This window comes from Carassius carassius, chromosome 33 (genome assembly GCF_963082965.1).
Source record: "Carassius carassius chromosome 33, fCarCar2.1, whole genome shotgun sequence".
In the NCBI taxonomy this organism is placed as follows: domain Eukaryota; kingdom Metazoa; phylum Chordata; class Actinopteri; order Cypriniformes; family Cyprinidae; genus Carassius; species Carassius carassius.
The window spans coordinates 5,294,762-5,307,347 of NC_081787.1; the positions used below are offsets into that span (position 1 = coordinate 5,294,762).

General features: G+C 38.4%; 1 protein-coding gene across 3 annotated transcripts in view; it reads left to right on the forward strand.

Moving 5' to 3' along the window:
- LOC132113553 (teneurin-2-like) overlaps positions 1-12,586 on the forward strand; it is a 364,954-nt gene that overhangs the window by 98,094 nt on the left and 254,274 nt on the right. The gene's annotated exons all lie outside the window — the stretch shown is intronic.

Sequence of the window (12,586 nt, forward strand, 5' to 3'; positions counted from 1 at the left end):
GCCACTGAGGGACTGAGAGACAAGACCAACGGAAGAGTGAAGATCATTTGTGCAATATTACTTAAAACAGTGTAGCAGTGCATTTTAGGTTAGGAGAAAATGTTCTCATCAAACAAGCAATTCTTTTGTAGAGGGCATCTGCTCCCTCAGCGCTCTCACTGCGGAGGCTGCATCAGACACTTTCTTTGCTTTCACACTCTCTCAATTCCCTCTTCCACATTTATTTTTCTTTCAACAGGGCTACATAGATGTCATAGAAGTTTTTTGCACTCAGGAACTTTACAAGGACACCTGGTCTCTCTGCAAACAATTCACTTGAGATGCAAACGTAAACATAATAATCCCAAAATGTCATTTATAATTCATATACTGATGAAGGGCACAGCTAATGAATATGTTTCTGAGAAATAAGACATTTTTTTCAAGTTAATGTCAAAAAGCTTTTGATTTCTATTGAAAAGAGGAAAGAGAGATAGAGACATTACTGGAACAGGTGTAAATGAAGTCAGGAACATGAAGTGAAAATGACACCGCAAGATTAGGGAAATTTTAGACAACCATGTAAATACTATGGAGTTACTCATTCAGTTCCATTTAATTTACTTTTGTAATACTTTACCATAAGTTTCCATTTGTTAGTTAACATGAACTAACAATGAAAAATACTTTTAAAGCTTTTACGGATTTCAGTAGAGCTGAAACACGAATCGATTTAATCGATTAAAATCAAATATTTAAAATAGTTGTCAACTAATTTAGTCATCGATTCGTTGCTAAATAACTTTTATTTGCCGTAAGCGGCTCATTTCGTGCATATTTCAAATCTGCGGTGACCAAAGTGTGGCAGTAATGAGCCACCGGAGGTTTTACTCAGCCAGTACAGCAGGAGAAGTAGCGAATAGCCAATAGCTGGCCTCGTTTTATGTCACGTGCTTCTCGAACAGCGTCTCTGCAGCATTCAGCAGGATGTGGGAGTACTTTACTTTGAGCCTTCAAAAAAGAAGAGTAACCTGTAAACTCTGCACTACTGAACTGTTTAAGGGGACGTTCACATATCGCGTCTTTTGCGCGCTCAAGTTCGTTATTTCCAACACCGCACCGCATCGAGTTAAAAATATTTCAACTTTTCAGAATGCCGCAAGCGCACCGCGGGTCATGTGACAAGAACTAACCAATCAGCTTCATCCTTTCCCGTAACAACGTTAAAAGCTCAGTCAAGATGAAAGGAACAGCTGATCATAGCTGTATATGGATTTCCATTTTGAAATAAATTTAGTAGCAGAGCTACTGCAAGCGATTTTTTGAGCTGCAAATCCATTTATGCTTTGCTGAAATTTCCGCGTCTTCAAGGAGAGAGCACGTCATGGTTGCTTAGCAAAGGCAGACGCCTCAGGGGCGCTTCTGCCCGAGCGCTTTGGAAAGAAGGAGAAAGCGGTGCGCCTAGCGTTTTCCACGTGTTTTTAGGCGCGATTTGTGAACGGCCCCTAAGACTTTTATTTGTGCAGATTCTCCAGTACAATGTTGTTTGCAAATGTTTAGTCGTAAAAGCTAATAACATTGCTTTTTAACAGTTAACATTTAAAGCTTTACAAACATGTTCTGTGATCAGTTTGTCGTTTACCAGTTCAAAATTCAGTCGTGCAGCCTAATTATGACTGAATGAGAGAGGTAAATGTTTAAAGATATTTGAAATGCACTTATTTTCTAAGTATTCACTGCTCTTTTTCACACAGCAGGTTTTTTGTGTTTGTCCAATTTTTTTTCTGGACAACCTTCTGATGGATTTTACTTTAAATTGTGAGTTCCATTCAGGTTTCATGCCATTGGCACTTTTTTCGAAGGATTGTTTACAATTTCACAGCAAAAGCTCTAAAGCTGTTTCCCAGTAAATAATAAAATACAATGCACTGCAATTTTATTCTGTTTTATCCTTATTCTTCGTGAAAATATGTTCTGAAAGATTCCTTAATAAGCTTTGTTCGGGATGTTAAACTACTTTAGGAGCTCTAAGGACTGCCATGGTGAAAACATTATTTGAAATCTCCTTGTGAAATTTGCTAGAGTATGGGTCAGTGTTCTGATTGCAGAAGAGTTCGACAAAGGATTATTAATTTCAACATTTACTAATATATTATTAAAATTAATTAATGTAAAAAAAAATAATGTCATTTTATCCTCCCTCATGTCCTATGTTGGTCCTAGTTGAACACTTTGTTTATCTCATAAATACGTGTCATTATTAAAGTAAAAAGGTAATGCAAAACCCCCATGAAATAAAAATTGATATGCCTCATAATCACCTCACATGCATCTTGACCTGTTTTACATGACATATGTCATGCTCCCATATTTCAATATACAGGCCTATTTAATTAGCAGTTAGAAACACAACAAAAAGACAGATGTTCTTTGTTTGCAGTGTGCTATACCAGGTCCCATGGTTAATCTCTTTGTTTTTTTTTCCCAGAGTAGAATCTCCACGGGAGATAATTTCTGTGCAATCTTTTGCATTTTCAATTTACCTTCTCAGCATCTCCTTCTCTTTACCATTTGTCTCTCTGTGTCTCTGCCTATTTCTCACTCTCTCTCTCTCCCTCACACTGGCGTATTGGATTTTCAGTCAATTTTAAATAAATAAATTTAGCCACTGTGTTTTGTTGTAACGAGCTCTGTCTCGTTGCCTAAATGTAAGTACGCACAATTTACACCACTGACGTGGCCATTTGTGAAATGCTTTAACATTGCAAACAAATAAAAAAAACACTATTGCCTGTAGGCTATCACTGGGAAGTAACACTGCGAGGATGTGCATTTAGCATAAAATCCCGAAGGACCCATGGAGTGGAGGAAGAACACATTTCCCTTCTCATTTCCTGGATCTCATTGACTATACCTACACATGTTGTTGCTCATAGGTTGCTAATTTCTAAAGTTTTGAGCTGACTTTTTGGAATATGCTCTAGTTTTGCTGATGTCCTTGGATTTACAGTCTGGCCGCAGTGGCATAATGGCTGTTATCAGTGGGGGATCCAGTGACACTGTCCTGAAGCATTGTGTAGTTTCATTTTTAGCTGAGGGTCAGATCTCTTCGCACCCACTGTCTTGCGCCTTCCTGGAGGTCCCACTCATGCTTAACCTTCCACTGTCACCCATGCTGTGTTCACGGTCATCAACCCACCTTGGAGGTCATTTGTTTGGTGGAGATGAAGGGCCGACAGCTTCCTTACAGTAGTCTAAATTTAACTAGATTGTTCTGAGTGTTGTTTTGAATGTGAAATGCACCGCCCTCTGCACTCTAGTACACCCTTCATTTCATCCTGAATTTCTTCCTTCCAAAAGATGTCTCTCCTAATGACGCTAAATCTAGCATGCTTAATTGGACCAGTGAACTATGTTATTGGAGCTGGAACCGTGTTTCTATTGGCCCCAAAGGCAATTTCAGCCTCGTGACACCAGGGTGGGCGGTGGGGGAGGAAGTGCCGAAAGTGTTGGAATGGGTTGGTGGTCAACAGAGAGAGGAGGATAGACAGAGCCAGTGAATGTTGTAAGGCACTTGTTTATGTAGCATGCTCCTCAGTGTCCATGACTGGGTTGTAGATAAAATAGGACATGGTGGGAGAATGATGCACATTTTACACGTGGCACAGCTGGGGAGGATGAAGTGCCCTTGGGAAACAGTGCTGGGCCTCTGAATTACCCACCGAGCGTCACTCCACATTTTCCTGTGTTCAATCTTTTCATTAATTGTTCTTCAGACAACAGCCTCTTGTGCACCTATCAGTGGATATGTCTACCTGCATGCTTAGTTTTGCAGCAAATTTAATGAAAACGTGTTTGCCCTCTATACATGCATCACACATCAGACCAAAAACTGCTTCATTTTATTTATTTTATTTTAGTTTGCTATTGTAAAAGTGTGAGTCATTTTTCAAAGATCTGCCAGTATGCATAAGCATTACTGGCTAGTTTTCCACTCTGGTCCATCTTGAATTTCTCACTGTAAGATCTGGCGTCCGTTGGCAATGGTTCTCTGAGCGTGCATCATATTGCATATTGCTTCCCACTGTCATTGAGCCCTCTGAGTTCAGCTGTCACTTGGCCAGACCAGCTTTCAGTCATCTGTGACTCTTCATCTGATGGACATTAATTGCCTCTCTCTAGACTTTTTTTTTGCTGTGGCTAGGGCCTGATTATGATGTCGTGTGCAAGGTTGTGTGGTGACCCATGGCCCATAGGCATTCTGGGAAAACTAGCTTAACAATCTATTTTGGTGACCAGTCACTCTGCCTTATTCCGCTCATGAGACTAATTAATTACATAAAAACATTTTGAATTGTCTCATTGACATGGGTTCTGATTCCAGGATTCTGATCAAAATAATCTGTTTGGTCAAAAATACTTTTTTTTCCTTCTATTTTAATATATTTTATAATATAATTTATTCCTGTAATGCAAAGCTGAATTTTCAGCATCATTAATCCTGTGTTCAGTATCACATGATCCTTCAGAAATCATTCTAATTGATTTGCTGCCCAAGAAATATTCCTTAATACTATCAATATTGAAAACAATTGTGCTGCTAAATGTTTTTTTGTGGAAACCATGATACTTTTTTTTCTTATTGATGGATTGCAAGTTAAAATTATGATTGATGGCCAAAGGCAGCACAAACTTCCTGCCTAACATTATTTTACCTAACATTACTCCGTACAGAAGAATGAAGTAAGTGATGACAGATTTGTCATTTGGGGTAAATCCCTTTAAAGCACAAGAGCTCTTTTATTTTCTATAAATGGCCCAAAATCTATCTTGATTGAAGGCTGTGGGCTGAAAATAAACACAGCATTATACCAAACTGTATTAAATCAAAATGAAAGTTTTCATGGTTCCCATCACTTATGAGTTCATAATATTTAAAAATGAATCAATAGTTTTATAGTTAAATTAAATTAAGGTACTATGAAAACATTGAAACACTCCCATTTATAGTAGTTCAATGCCTAATATAGCTATTCAAGATAAAAGTAACGCATTCCATGTGCTTGGAAAATCAGTGGCCTCTAAATGAGAGTCATGAAGCCGGTCTCTATTTTTCAAATATTTTCCAAATCGGGCAGCAGCTGACTTACTGACAGAGTCATGTAGGTGAGAGTCAGATAATTTGTTTCACATTTTACACTTCAGGTTCATCAGACTGAAAGTCTTCCTTCAGTGGTGTAGGTAGTGCCAAACAGATAATATCAAAATTGTGCAGTGTGTATCAGGCTTCAGACACAGATAGAGAGCAGATCAGGTGTCAGGGGCAATGGGATAACTATTTTTTTTTTTCATGTAAACAAACATGCATATAAACACAATGGGCAATATTGCATAACCAAAACTTATTGCGGTCATGTCCATATTTCATACGATAAGACAATATATTATTTATACAAACAGGCCTTGAATCAACAGCATTTCCCACCCTCTTTATAAGGAATGGCGGGCCAAATTTAAGATCACCATATGCCTTGGTTTGGTGATATTTAAAGAGATATTGAAGTCAATGAGGTCCATCAACTGTTTTGTTACATGCATCCTTCAAAATATCTTATTTTGTGTTCAACAGAAGAATGAAACCCATACTGATTTGTGAGCCAATCCTAGCTAGTCCTTGTATTTCCAGTATTTGTAATGTGGGGTTTTCAGTGGGTTTAAACTAGAGAATGAGGACGTGAAGTGATTTCGGTGCTTTTATCACTGCCTTCTAAATTGAGCTGTGATGATGAGGAGGGGTGTCCTATTCACCTGATGAAGACCGCAGATAAGTCGGCCCACTCGCGGCTCTCCCGCTGACATTTCCCGCACCGGAAATATGTCTCCACTGGCATTTATTCAAGGTGGAGAGGTTTCGGCTCCTGGCCGTGCTTGTTATTTACCCAGGAGGTGTTTAAACAGTGCTGCTGTGGCTTTCTAACATGTTTTGCCCTGCCCTTCTCGTGTCCTGTGATATGAAGATTAAAACCAACAATAAGGCAGAAGAAAAATGCAGCTTCACTCAGCCATAACGTGGCACCTCTGTCAGTTTGCTAATTACTCTGCATCACCACTCTCTATGGTGGCATTTATTGCAAATTTGAATAATGTGCCCAGCAGATGGTAAGAATGTCAAGCTGTGACACAGATTTACTAATGTTCTCTGAGATGACGGTATGAGGCTGTCAAGTGTATTGTTTTAATAATGCTGGGAGGTGCCAGCGGGTGACGTCAGACCGGCTCTGGCAGCCCTGGCGCGGGCCGTGGGTCACACGCTCACGTCTGCGCTCGGTGCTGTCTGTGTCAAAAGTCCCAACGTCTCTTTAACCCTCATCAAGGTTGCGTGGAGAGGAGATGAGAGGTGCACCTGTGCTCCAGAGCCACACTCTCACCTGGTGCTATTCATGTACCTCATCTGCTGTTGTTGCAGGCGTTAAACTTGTCAGCTTTTCTTAACTTCTGAACTTCTCGTCGGGCTCTCAGCATATGTTTGCACACCTTGCTGAAAGGAAGAAAGAAATGTTTACATTAGGAAGTGTGTATAGATATGCCTTTTTCCAGTGCTGAAAACACCCAGTGGAGCATCAGACCATCTTGGTTATTTCACCCTACGTGAGCTGTAGGTTAATGTACGTGTAATTCTGCTTGTGCGTGATACGGCTTGGGTTAAGAAGTAATCTCGCCAGAGCTGTAGAGAAAGTCATTACTCAAACTCCCAGCAGACCAGGCTGTGCGCTGTCTCTAACTGTTTCCCCTTGCAGCAGCTTCCCTTCATCGGTCTTTAATTACCACATGTGTTTGCACCTTCACTCTGGTGACTGCGTGGTTGTTACTGTTGGTGTTAGCAGTGACGTGTCAGCACAGCACCTCTGACTGCCTCCGATCCCTTTGTTTAGTGGCAGATTAAGAAATTGAGAGCATGCAAGGATGTGCATTTTGAGATCAGTCTAATAAACAGCTAGTCTTGTTGCTCTTATTTGTGAGAGTGTGAAATTAAGGACAATCAAGAGACATTTTTAATCTCAAAATCATGAGTGAGAGGATGTTAATGAGGATGGGAAGATATATTGTATAATAAAACATAATATATATTTGATATATACAATACACTACCAGTCAAAAGTTTTTGAAGATTTTTAATGTTGTTTTTAAAGAATTCTCTTCTGCTCATCATGCCTGTATTTATCTGATCCAAAATACAGGAAAAGCAATAATATTATGAAATATTTTTACTATTTAAAATAACCACATTCTGTTTTAAAATGTAATTTTGTAATGTAATTTATTGCTGTGATTTCAAAGCTGATTTTTTAGCATCATAATTACTTTAGTCTTCAGTGTCACATGATCCTTCAGAAATAATATAATATTTAATCTAATATTCTGACATGCTACTTAAAAATCATTAATGACAGTCCAAAGTGCACACACACAGAGCAGTGAACACACACACACACTGTGAACACACACCCGGAGCAGTGGGCAGCCATTTATGCTGCGGCGCCCGTGGACCAGTTGGGGGTTCGATTCCTTGCTCAAGGGCACCTAAGTCGTGGTATTGCCGGCCTGGGATTCAAACCCACAACCCTAGGGTTAGGAGTCAAACTCTCTAACCACTAGGTCACGACTTTTATATTAATTGTTGGCTGTTGTTTTTTTAGGCTGTGAAAAAAAAAAAAAACATTGGAGTGAACTGAAGTGAACTGCATCTCATCTTGTTTATGCAGGCTTGACTATTCTCACAGGTCAAATCATATTAAAGGTGATTGTTGTAATACATTTTAGAATAGAGAGCAGCTTGGCATTATTTGCAGCATAATTAGAATATCTCTTTTCCCACAGAAGGTGAGATATAGAAGAGGAGGGGTTTCCCTGGAGAGATGGGGGAGTACAGAAATATATATTGAGAGATAGACAGTGCAGGAGAGTGAGATATTAAAAGGGACAAACTGAGCATAAGTTCATCACTAGAAATTGGTCATGTGTGCACCTAAAATGGTGGCCTGGTTCCAGCTGAAGACTGACATGAACAGACTCTATCCTGTCGGTCATACCATACAGGACATGATTAATGACCCCTGCCTGGGAGAGGATGCACTCATTAAAATCTTAATCAAAAGCCAAACAGTTCTCTGTCTCACTTTTTTCTTGCCATCAAGGCTACGGCACAATTTCAGATCTGTTCCTCTCATCTGACTGTGAAATAAAGGCACTAATGTCACATGTTAAAATTGAACAGCCGATAAAACACACCACTAAAACGTCTATGCTTTACATGCTTAAGAGAACTCTCCCCTCTGGCTTCCTCCTAAAATGAAACAAAAGAGATCATCCTATTACCTGTCAAGTAAATTGTGCCCTGATGTGTATGTGTGTGTTTTATACCAGTTTAATTCAGTGCATTGGTAAGGAAAAAGTCTTATCACATTTCTGAATTAATTGCCTTTGTAATACATTTTAAGTTTGTGGTGTGTGATAAATGAGCATACATTTGTATGAAAAAAACAACAACCTTTGAATGAAGATTAATTAAGTAATTTGAATTAAGTAATTTGATAAAATAAATAAAATAATGCCTATTTCTGACACTCTGATGAATGAATGAATGAATGAATGAATACACTAAGACAGTATTCATTCATTCATCCATGATATGTAACTGCTTTGTAGCTACAGCCAGGCCAGGAATAATATAGATAAAAAGCTGAGGTTACGTTATTACTAATTCATGTACGGCTTTGTATGTTGATTGATTCACTTAATGTCATTTAAATTCATTTCAAAGCAAGAAAGATACATTTCATATAGTTTATAACTATAAGTGCTGCCGTCTCAGATAAAAATACCTTCTAATGTTTCAACTCGACAGTTTGTAGTTATTCTGCATTTTGTACATTATATGACTCTAGTCATAGCTGTATTTTTTGAAGCATTGGAGGCCAAAGAGCATAAACAGAGAGGAGAATTCAGGGGCATGTTTGTTAATGTTTATTGTCACTTTATTCTGGGTTTGATGTTGCTGCTGTAGACATTTAGACTAGAATGTGACCCTGCAATCTTAAACAGAACATTGTCATTATTTATAATGAAGCTTCAACTTTCGAATCTCTGAGATTAAGGGTTTGTTTATGTCTTTGCCTTTGCCTTGAAAATAGTGCTCCCAGTTTTGCTCCCAGCTTAAATGCTTGGTGATTTCTCTGTAGCAGCCAGATTTTTCATTCTGAGCTGTTTCTACAGAGACCCATGTCGTTTTTAAGCTCTCGCCCTTGAAAGTTCAATTTAGGCAGAAGGTCTTCGCCATGCCAAAATTTGGCCTCTGTATTTTATTTTATTTTTTTCAGATTAACTCACAACACTTCTATCATTCTCCATTAAAGCCTACAGTTCAGCTGCAATTTCATGGTCTGCACTGCTGTTTTTTTACATTCTCTGTATGGTCATTCATCGCTTGCCTATGTCTCACATAGATTGTGACTGTGGCACTTTGTGTGTTGGAACAAGTTAGGCACAGATTCTTAACCTGAAGGAGAGAGTATCAGTGGGCTGAGCCTGAGGAGAGGGAGGCAGGATCTGCTCTGATCCCTGAGGCCTCACTTCTCCTTCACTGCCTGTAATGAATGGAAAGACTGACCTGGTTGTGCTGCAGCCTGGGCTCATATTGACCTGGTTCTCCTCCACACCATCATGCATCATCTCACCACTGTGGTGTTCGAGCAGCCCCAGGGCCCTCCTTTAAGCAGCCCTTCCTCCATCCACACACCCACGCATGTGATGCTCTCGCAGAAACCCATGTCACTGCACCTTAAATCAGTTCTCTGAAAGGCCCCTGCAGCCCAATGGCTGACCAAATAACCCACTCCAGACATCCCAACAAAGCTTTCCAGTTAAGGCCTGGTAGAGTGAAGAAAAGGTCAGATGCAATGAATAGAATACATTTTTGACATGAAGTGGACTTTTTAATATTTGAACGAACATGTACGGTAATTGTGCATTCATTTGTAAGCAAAGACTTTTCCTGCATTCAACATTCTGAAGCTCTGTCCATTTTATATTCACCGTAGTAAACACTCCCATTCTGAACTGTTAATGGTCTCTGTGATTGAATGTTTTATTTTAGCTTATAATGAGGCCTTTCTAAACATTAAATATCTGCTTCTAATCAACAGACACTGGAGGCAATTCTAAAAATGACCTTATAGTCTCCTTTAATGAATCAGCATTAAGCGAGTGTCACACGCTTTGTCTATCTCATTCTTTTATGCGAGTGTTTCACAGTAAATAATTATCATGTTAGAAGACCTGATTATATTAAACTATTTTCAGTATGTGCGGGACAGCTAGTGGTCGTGTTGTTATGTAATGATCTGTTGCCGTGCAGGAAAATCATCCCCTCCGCGCCGAATGCAGGACTGTCCCTTGGGAAGTGGACTTCTCCTCCAATCAAGCTAATGCAGGTGGAACAGCGTGGAGAGCGCTTGTTGAGGGGGACATGAGCAGGCAGACTTTGTACTGACCGCACTTAGTAAAACAGACAGGCACAGAGGGGCCGGCTAAAGTTCCCCCTGACATTCTCTGTACTCAGACAGCTCAGGTATAATAACTGTGAGTGTTTGTGGAGGAAGGCGGCATGCAGCTGGACTAGTGTGGGTGAATTTACTTTTAATTAGTGTCTAATTACTGTCAACTCTCTTTCATGCCAAAACTGTGGAATCATGTCTAAAGTTAGAATGGCATTTGTGTCAGAAACATGGCCTTTGTGGGTAGTTCACATGCTCTGAAGAGTTGCACAGTGACAGGTGAATTCTAAAAGATAATAATGAAAATAAGCAGAGAAAATAAACATATTTTGGAAAAAATTTTGGGTTATTTCAAGCCAACTTTGGGTCAAATATGGACTAACCCAAGTGCTGGGTTGAAAACCTAATTTAAAAAATAAACCCGACATTCAGGTTAGTCCATATTTAACCCAAAGTTAATGCTCCACACATTAATTCAGCATTCTTTGTGTGTGTGTTTTATGTCATTAAGATGCTCTCTCCAGGACTTTTGAAGCAACACTTTCCTGTTATGACTCAAGTTAAGAATTGTCCACACATGTCTTATGAGCATCTTATTATTAGTATTAGTATAAAAATTATTTTATGTTAAATCTACATTTATTTAAGGGTTTAATTGTACGGATTAAAAAAAAAAATCTCACCAAGGCAACATTTATTTAATTGAAAATACAATAAAACAGTAACATTTTGATTTCAAATAACAGCATTCTATTTGAATATATATATATTTTTAATGTGGTTATTCCTCTGATTGCTGAATTTTTCAGGCACACGATCTTCCAGAAATCATTCTAATATGCTGATTTTGTGATCAAGAAATATTTGATCATATCCTTTTTTGATGTTGTGTGTGTACGTGATATACAGTTTTTAGGATTATTTGATTAATAGAAAGTTGTAAAGAAAAACATTTATTTGAAATATAAATCTTTTGTAACATTATAAATGTCACTTGCAATACATTTTTAATGCGTCCTTGTTCAAAATATTAATTTAATGATTAAATTAGTCACATCTAATGTGATTAATCACAGTTAATCACATAACAAACGAATTGTTAATTAAGAAATAAAATAACCAAATGTTTTAATTGTGGTGTTGATTTTATTTTATGATTAAATCACAGTTAATCACATAATACTGTATGTTTCATTGAGTTATAATAATAATAACAACAACAATAATAATAATAATTCACATTTTATTAAAAACCCATAATACAATGAAAGTAGAATCATTTGGCAACATATTTTAACATTAAAAGCACCTTTGAAGAAAAAAAAAAAAAACTTATGGTGGTACTGGGATATCAGTCATCTCAGCCAGTGTGCATAGGATTTAAAGTAAATTAGTGCTGGTGTTTTTGTGTGTGAGCGTGTGATATGATCGGGCCGGGCTGTGTTTGGCTCCCGGTTTTCCGCGGCACATCCAGGAATCCGTGATTATCCTCTCTCATCCACAGAGGGAGCTTTTCTCACTCTGTCTGTGATAATGAGGGAGAGACTCGAAATGCCCTCAAGTCATTTCCTTTCTCCTCCCTCTTCTCCTCGCTTTCACTCTATCACTCATTCTTCACCGGCATCATGACTTCACTCCTCCACTCGTCTCAGTTCCTGCTCACATTTCATCTGTAATTATGGCTGTACTGACAGCTGCTTCTTTTTGTTTTGATGTCTCTCCACTGTTTTGTTTATGAATGCACCATGCAGCCAAAGTTTTCATTTCCTTTTTTTTTTTTATTATATGAAATTCACAGACGGAATTTAGCCTTTTGACATATTAACTAAATGGTATGCTATGTTTTCTTTTTAATAAGCAGAATTTAACTATAGCAGCCTCTTTTCTGTACTCATTTTTAAACAAAATCAGTGGTGAACTTTGGATTGGTAAAACGTGATCAAATGTGTTACATATTGAGTACCATGTTCTTTTTGGTGGTTGAAAGAATAATCAAATTGGCGAAAATGTTTCATAAACAAACACATCCAGAGCTTATAACCTGACAGAGTGTA